The sequence below is a fragment of the Schistocerca serialis genome, chromosome 10 (genome assembly GCF_023864345.2).
Source record: "Schistocerca serialis cubense isolate TAMUIC-IGC-003099 chromosome 10, iqSchSeri2.2, whole genome shotgun sequence".
Taxonomy (NCBI): domain Eukaryota; kingdom Metazoa; phylum Arthropoda; class Insecta; order Orthoptera; family Acrididae; genus Schistocerca; species Schistocerca serialis.
Genome location: NC_064647.1, coordinates 70,067,844 through 70,077,124, shown reverse-complemented (window position 1 = coordinate 70,077,124; position 9,281 = coordinate 70,067,844). Strand labels below are relative to the sequence as shown.

Genomic DNA, 9,281 nt, shown 5'->3' with positions numbered 1-9,281 from the left:
CATGTTCCAGTCTTGAGATTACAGATATTGTGTATGTGAAATCCACTTAGCCTGGAAAATTTCACACTGATCTTCTTGAAGACCACTTTGGAAAGCCAACAATTGGCTGGGTCACATTGACATGTATCGATCAGGCAAATACTTTTAAGCGCAGAAAAAACTGATTGTCTACATTTTTGAAGAGTTTGTTACGCATATAAGGTACTCAGATAGAAGTAGCTTCCTTGGCATAAGGCCATTTATCATTAAGGTTGCAATGCAGGCTACAGCTATATCACTGTTTCAAACTTGTTCATCTTTATTATGAAAAGCCCATATTGCAGGAGTATAACCAGACACGCTGAGGGATTGATATTGTGTAATTTTTCATCAAATTTTGAGTAGCCTAATTTGTGTGACGATCAAATGATTGAAAACATTCTGAAAATTATTGTGTGTTGCAACAAATCTGTTACTGGTGTAATAAAAAATACACACCAGGCACTCAGTCAAAAGGTAGCAAGAAGAGAAAGCTGGAAACTTTAAAAAGTGACAATGCCTTTTAATATGTCTATTCCAGTAGTATTGCCACAGAACTGAAACACTTTCAGTATCAGTGCAGCAAACTGCGATGTGCAGAGAGCAGTTTGTGGAAAGGATTAGTTTGCATGACTGGTTGTCTTATATTACTGTGTTGTGAATAATTTTCTAGTTTTGACTTTATTCATTCATACATAAATACAACAACTATAAAGACAAATACATCTTTGTTTTTCTTCTGTTTGTTCTTATACCATTCGATTGATTGCATGGAAGCTCATAAGCTTTAATTAATTGAGGTCATGCCTTCAAAAGTTTGTCAGGATAACAGTGTGTAGGTACATGGTGAAAGATGTTCTGGATGTGGTAAAGTTAGAATACATTAAAGAACAAAAAATGAAATACTGATTATGACAGAAGCAAAGACTGACTATGTATGTCAGCAAAGCCATTAATTATGAGTGGTCAGTAAGGAGCAGACAAATGAACAAAAAAACATTATTCACTTTTCTTTGTACATTTTTTTTGTTTCACTCTCTCGTATGCAGAATTGCTTCAATGTGTTGCTTGAAGTAAGATGTGCAATGAGTGCTTTGTATTATGTGTGATTCGGAATAAGAGAAGACTTAATAACAGCATTAATTATTTTTATTGAAGTGAAATGGAGCGCAGCTGGGAGGATTTCCGTCATCTTGAAAGGCACTGGTGTCCTTGGAGTCAGCTGCCTGCATCTACAATTGAAATGAAATGTGAGAAGAAGTCCACGGTCCTATTTCATAAGATAAACAGAAGTATAATAGCTTTCAGAATACGACATAATTAAAATACAAAAAAAGAAGGGACGCAAGGTAAATTGAAGGAAGACTAGCACAATTTCGTACACACAGATCATTTACTAAAAAATGCAATTGTACTATCCATTAATTTTTTCCATTTCTATTATTGTTATAATAAAACTGGTGAGATAAGTGCCACTACTTCAGGCTGCCAGTTGTGTAAGTAGGGTTTGTTAACTATTGTTATAGAAAGAGATTTCTGTGACATTGTTATTAGTCACAAAAACTAATCATCTGTATTTTCTGTTTACATTAATCACACGGGGAGCAAGTAAAGTAAAAAGGAACAAAATTTTGGAGAGAAATAAGAACTGGACCCTGGTTATGTGAAATTTTCCAGAGTAAGCAGTTTTGTTCGGCGCAGCAAAGATAGGATGGCTTTGCAAGTTGCTTATATGCTTAGACTTGGTAGCACCTCTTTTAATGTAAATACATAGCTTGTCCTTATTATTCCCTTCCTTGAATTTTATTGTGGAAAATTCATTGGAATTTTCCAGTGTGTTACATGCTGTCAGTGAAACATAAAGAATTATGACACAATAGTTTGCATATCATAATAGATGTAAAACAGGATTTGACATCATGTAAATTACAATTAAGTGCAATAATTAGCATTTGAAATTTTAGCATTTTTGGGAAATTTTTATTTTTGCGTATTCATACATGGCAGAAAAATATGCCCATTGATGATAGCAACAGAGAAAACACAATCGGCTGAGGTGGTATAGATTTGTGCAAACGAACAATTGAAGTTCAGGTGCCATGCATGTCTACTGCAAAAAGTTTAAGTAGGTCAGAGATGAGTGTCCCAGGTGTGACAAATGATAGCGACACTCCACAGCAGAATAACTTTGACAACACAATGTTTACAATTGACAAGACAAATGTCATGCAGCTCCCAGAGAGACATACTGCTTACGAATGAAACAGAACAATACAAATATGAATCTGGACAACGTGTTACAAAGCTGACAGTACCCACAGTAGTACAACTGATGGACTGCTATGACAGTTATTACCTAACATAAACATGAAATTAGATAATGTGCACACCAATTTCAGTGATATGGAACAAGATACGAATACTGAAATTGATAATTTGACACAAGATATGAACACAGTAAACTAGCAACAAAAGTGTTACATAAGATCTAAATACAATGAAACAAGAACAAAAACAAGTATTTGCGAGTCAGTCCCACAGAAGTTCAGCGACTTAGCCAAGAATGTTCACATTGAAATTGACGAAATATTGAATGATATGAAAAACAAGCAAAGTTTGAAGTACTTTCTGAAGTTAAAAATAACATTACGGAGTTCAAACAGAAGGTAGATTCTTTTAATGACCATCACAACTAGTAGAGCAACAGATAAAGAAAATTGCAGATGTGAAGACGTATATCGAAGCAACACAAAATGAGTTGTGCTTGACAGTAAAAAAATTTGCCATGTTGTTAAACAAAATAAACAAACCATGAAGGTGTACCTCTAGCTTATAACATTCTTAACTACTCATAGTAATGGGGTTGTTCATAGTTACTCATCATCTGCCGCAGTCAACGTCCTGAGTACATTGACAGTCACTGTAAATTAACTACTGGAGAGTTAATTTACTTCAATCCTGCCTTAAGTTTAATCATTTTTATTATACTTAAAAACAAAATCAGAGTTCTACTCCATTAGCCTACAATACTTCCAATACAAAAGGAGCTTGCACAAATACCAAAACAAGACTGACCTACATTGCCAACATCTCTGTAACTATTTATACTTTCTTAACAATCCCAAACAATCCTCGGCACTGTTTAAAATGATTATTTTATTAACTAACAAATAAAACTCCCATCCTAAAACAAATGACACATTTCAATGATTACCTAGATTCTTATATACTAAAAACACATGACTGAATTCTAGTCTCTCTATTAATTGTATCGTGTATAAACACCTAGGTATCAAATGTTAACAATACACTTGTTATATTAACTAATTACAGAAGATTCATATCATGTAAAATGTTCCTATCAATTAACAGACTTCTACACATTAGTGTAATTACGATTCTATAATTATTTTCTTCGTGACTTTTTTTCACAACTACATATTTCCATTCACCTCTGTTATGAAATTACTGTTTCTGGTTAAAATTTACGTGTTTAAATTAGTTTGTTAGACTGTTACTGTACAATTGGACTATTTGTCCAAATCAGAAAGGGGAAGAGGGTGAGTTTGTATAGAAACTGTTGATGTTAGTGTACTAACTTTACTTGCAACACTTCGCAGACAATTTCCTGATATCCCACTGCATGTGAATGGAAAATTATATTACTGTAGGATACATTGTTCAGGAGATGAAGTCATAATAACTGAGCCACGTGAAATTGAATTGCCAAATTTCGCTACAGACACAGGTGAACTGCTCAAAGAGTTGGGTGGAAGACAATGGAGAGAGGAAGAATAAGGAGATGGAGTAACATAATAACGTAATAAATACACACCGGGACATTGATGGGTACTAATGCAGGTCAAAATATATTAACTCGCTGAACTGTGGTTTTTCATTTCAAAGAACTGACACTCGACACTGTTGTAAGTTCCAGGTGTCGGTTCTTTCCTGTCTGATCATGGAATAAGGGGTAACAAATTAGTCATCGCCATATCATTTCACTTTTCTTCGCTTTATTTTCATTCTAGCTATTGGGACGATACGTGCTTATTTGCTGACTTGTCAATTTTTGAAGTAACAGATCATAAGAAAAATATATTTTGCTATTCTGCAATCTTGAATGAGAAAAATTCTAACTTATGAGTAACATGCATGCACAATACTAATTGTATGTTACAGGGTGTTTCAAAAATGACCGGTATATTTGAAACGGCAATAAAAACTAAACGAGCAGTGATAGAAATACACCGTTTGTTGCAATATGCTTGGGGCAACAGTACATTTTCAGGCAGACAAACTTTCGAAATTACAGTAGTTACAATTTTCAACAACAGATGGCGCTGCGGTCTGGGAAACTCTATAGTACGATATTTTCCACATATCCACCATGCGTAGCAATAATATGGCATAGTCTCTGAATGAAATTACCCGAAACCTTTGACAATGTGTCTGGCGGAATGGCTTCACATGCAGATGAGATGTACTGCTTCAGCTGTTCAATTGTTTCTGGATTCTGGCGGTACACCTGGTCTTTCAAGTGTCCCCACAGAAAGAAGTCACAGGGGTTCATGTCTGGCGAATAGGGAGGCCAATCCACGCCGCCTCCTGTATGTTTCGGATAGCCCAAAGCAATCACACGATCATCGAAATATTCATTCAGGAAATTAAAGACGTCGGCCGTGCGATGTGGCCGAGCACCATCTTGCATAAACCACAAGGTGTTCGCAGTGTCGTCTAAGGCAGTTTGTACTGCCACAAATTCACGAAGAATGTCCAGATAGCGTGATGCAGTAATCGTTTCGGATCTGAAAAACAGGCCAATGATTCCTTTGGAAGAAATGGCGACCCAGACCAGTACTTTTTGAGGATGCAGGGACGATGGGACTGCAACATGGGGCTTTTCGGTTCCCCATATGCGCCAGTTCTGTTTATTGACGAAGCCGTCCAGGTAAAAATAAGCTTCGTCAGTAAACCAAATGCTGCCCACATGCATATCGCCGTCATCAATCCTGTGCGCTATATCGTTAGCGAATGTCTCTCATGCAGCAATGGTAGCGGCGCTGAGGGGTTGCCACGTTTGAATTTTGTATGGATAGAGGTGTAAACTCTGGCGCATGAGACGATATGTGGACGTTGGCGTCATTTGGACCGCAGCTGCAACACGGCGAAAGGAAACCCGAGGCCGCTGTTGGATCACCTGCTGCACTAGCTGCGCGTTGCCCTCTGTGCCATACGCGGTCGCCCTACCTTTCCAGCACGTTCATCCGTCACGTTCCCAGTCCGTTGAAATTTTTCAAACAGATCCTTTATTGTGATTCTTGAGTTTCTCCCGGCGTATTTGATAGGCACTGCATTTATTCCATACACAGGCGCACTCGGGGAAAATCGATCGCATTCTGAAGAAACACCGGGTCGGAACTGTGTTTTGTCCTCCAAATAAAACTCGTGCACTGGTGGGGAGCGCCAAAGATGACCTCGGTTTGAGGAAGGCCGGCGTGTACCAGATTCCGTGTCAATGTGGCAAGTCGTATATTGGTCAGACGATGCGTACCGTCGAGGATCGATGCCGTGAACACCAGAGGCACACTCGCCTGATGTATCCGAGCAAGTCGGCGGTCGCTGAACATTGTTTGTCGGAAAATCACGCCATGGAATATGACCGCACGAGGATTCTGGTACAGACGTTGAGATACTGGGACAGCGTTGTTAGAGAGGCCATCGAAATTCGCACCAATGACGACCTCATAAACCGTGACTGTGGCTATAATCTTAGCAAGGCTTGGGAACCAGCGATCGGGTTAATCAAGAGTAAATCGAGCAAATGTATAGTTGTGACGACCACGGCGGACAGAGCCATCACTCCGACGTCATCTCAGACGCCGTCGCAATCTGTTCCACCGCGCGACCGTGGCGCGGGGCGCGGACGGCGGAGGGAGCGCGCCGCGGGCGGAGGGTATTTAAATCGGCCGCTGCCGCGACCGAACCCAGTTCTCTCTGAGCAGCCATAGCGTACGGATCTCCGTGCCGGCACGTTCACAGGAGCTCAGTCCATCAGTTCACCTGATGATGGCGACATGTATGATCGCCGAAATATTGTGCCCGTTGGACACTATAGACCGGCAGCACACCCGTGGATATTTTGAAGATCCTTTATTGTATCGCTTTTCGGTCCTTTGGTTACATTAAACCTCCATTGAAAACTTCGTCTTGTTGCAACAACACTGTGTTCTAGGCGGTGGAATTCCAACAACAGAAAAATCCTCTGTTCTAAGGAATAAACCATGTTGTCTACAGCACACTTGCACGTTGTGAACAGCACACGCTTACAGCTGAAAGACGACGTACAGAATGGCGCACCCACAGACTGCGTTGTCTTCTATATCGTTCACATCACTTGCAGCGCCATCTGTTGTTGAAAATTGTAACTACTGTAATTTCGAAAGTTTGTCCGCCTGAAAATGTACTGTTGCCCCAAGCATATTGCAACAAACGGTGTATTTCTATCGCTGCTCGTTTAGTTTTTATTGCCGTTTCAAATATACCGGTCATTTTTGAAACACCCTGTATACGAAAAGCATTTACCTATTACATCCCAAGCTGCAAGAAATTCAGACACACAAATTATTCTGTTCGTACGAAACGCAATGAAAGTGCTTCTGTCTAGTCCTGACTCCCTCAAACAACTACCGAAACGAATTCTGTAGTTTTCGTTGCAGAGAACGCAACAATACCTATTGCCTAGAAAGGCGAAGTGTTGACGCGGCAGGTCACATGACGAGGTACAGCGAGGCTACAGTTAAACTAGCGCCAAAGAAGAAGAAGCTCACAATCAGTATGTGACTGATGATATGGATAAATGTATTATCAGGCAGCAATTTCTATGGCATTATGAACAATAGAAGGAAATATGAACTTTGTGAAAGCTGCACAACTTTTGTCAAACAGAAATGAGTTTCAAAGCTAGCTAGGAAACCCTTAGAAGCAATATTCTGTCTATGGATTTTCGTTTTAGAAGGTGTCAAAATTAACATCTTGTTTTGTGTGGACAAGAGGGCATTGTTGCTAAAAGACCATACCTTCTCAGGTTTTCATCAGAATCTTAGCAACCAGTAGTTAACTAAAATGAAACATGGATTCTCATGGATTATACAGTAAATAAATATTGGCAAAGAGATAGTGTGTGAGTAGTTTTGTCAAACAAAAGTGCTGGTCAGAGTCTGTTGTTCATGCATGCAGAGACAGGTGTTTCATGGCTCAGAAACCAAAATGTCCGGCTATCACTCAGCAACGGTTAGCAAAAATTTTCAAAAATACGTCAAAACCCAACTTATGCCAGGCTTATTAGCAATGACTTCATCCCTTGAAATTACTTGCAGTGTATTTACCATTCTGAATACTTCTAGCCATTGTAGGTGTTGGACATCTTTGACTGTAGCAATGCTCAACCATTTTTTTCCATAATTCGGGAAGAATAAAACACTTGGAAACTGCCATTGAAGAGCTTAGCAAAATTGCTTCAGGCTAAACATGTAACAGCAGTATCAAACGCTGCATTCGAATTTCCAAATTAGATTTAGTCTTCTGCAAAATTAGTTGTGAGTAAACACACAGTGCGTAACATGCTGGCAGTGCTTCACTCATAAGAATACTGTCGTGTACGCCAAACTGCTTCTCCCTCTCTGTTCCTCCGGCGTAAACATGACAGTCCTGCCACAGTGCCTTGCGCTGGCCCTGCTGTGATCACTATCCTCTTCGATTTCATTTTCTCGATCAACTACATTATTATCAATAATATCTATGCTGCTTTGCAAGTTTCCATTAACCTCCTCCTTACCATCAACTTACCTATTGTTGTTCACCTCCCCGTTTTCCTCCATAATGACAATGCAGATGAGAAACAATTTCAAAAAATAAAAATGTAAATAATTTTTGTACTTACAGTTGGTTCTCCAAGTTGCAATTTCAGATAAGTATCATTACGTCCTTTGTAGTGTTACTCACTTTTTCTTTGTACTGGTCTCAAAAATGGACTATTATTTCAACAAACGGGCCAACTCTGAAACAAAATACAAGATTAGTTTACATAATTACACTGTATCCCAGCTCCTCTGCCAATTATAACATTCTTAACTACTCGTAATAATGGGGTTGTTAATAGTTACTCATGATCATTGCCAACATGACTGTAAATATTTATACTTTCTTAACAATCCTCAGCTTTGTTAAAAATGATTATTTGACACATTTCAATGATTACCTAGACTCTTATATATTAAACACATGGATCAATTCTAGTCTCTCTATTAATTGTATCGTATATAAACACTTAGGTATCAAATGTTAACAATACACTTGTTATATTTACTAATTAGAGAAGAATCACATCATGCAAAATGTTCCTACCAATTAACCGGCTTCTACACATTTGTTAGTAACTGACTGTAAGTTATACATAGATGTAGTAGAACAAGCTATTCAGAAAAAATAAAATGAAATAGTGAGCAAGGTAAACATTGACCATTAGCCTATAAGCCATGGAAAGTAGGATCTGCAATCTTTTAGAAGAAAATATTACCAGATCTTGCAATATGCATGTAAATAAGCCACAGGCTAGGGAGCACACCACAACCTGTCGGTATTTATCCATAAATGAAGTAGTATAGCGCTAAATGTAAACTTAACCACAACTCCAACACTTGAGCAATTACCAACTGGAATTACAGGTAACTACAATAACAACATAAATATGACCAAAAATGCCACATGTCTATCAACAATTTTTGCAGATGAAGGTTTGCTGATACATCGACAGTTTCCTACATTCACTACCAAAGGTAAAAGAAAGAATCAGGTAGTATTTATCAGTGCTTTTTTTCTGTATTCCCATGCAACTGGACAGAAGCACAGAAAATCAGATTTGTTGTGGCGTATACACGAGGTTATTTACTTTCATGGGAAACTGAAATAGCCAAACATTCCAGCACTTGCATACAATTTGAATGAGCTTTCCTTGACAAATACTGGTCTGAGGCAGTACAGGACAGACTGACACCCGAGGTTTTCAACCCCGCATCATTCATTGCCAAGTAAGGTAGTCTACACGAATACCTGAGCAAGACACTCTACTGGATGAAACCAATATCACAGGTAGAAATATTAAAAATTTTGAAAAGTCGTCTAGCATGGAACATAAGAGAAAAATTAGTCAATGCCAGAGCATGACACTGCATATTTTCTGTCAGTGGTTCATCCTATCGACT

General features: G+C 38.7%; 1 long non-coding RNA gene across 1 annotated transcript in view; it reads right to left on the bottom strand.

Annotated features, from left to right (window-relative positions):
- Nucleotides 1–1,103: 1,103 nt before the first annotated feature.
- The window catches only part of LOC126425321 (uncharacterized), a 30,770-nt gene continuing 22,592 nt past the window's right edge, over nucleotides 1,104–9,281 (bottom strand). Inside the window, exons 2-3 of the long non-coding RNA XR_007576281.1 lie at nucleotides 7,961–8,077; nucleotides 1,104–1,250 (exon numbers count right to left, since the gene is read on the bottom strand). This is a non-coding gene — a long non-coding RNA (uncharacterized LOC126425321). The remainder of the gene's footprint in view (nucleotides 1,251–7,960; nucleotides 8,078–9,281) is intronic.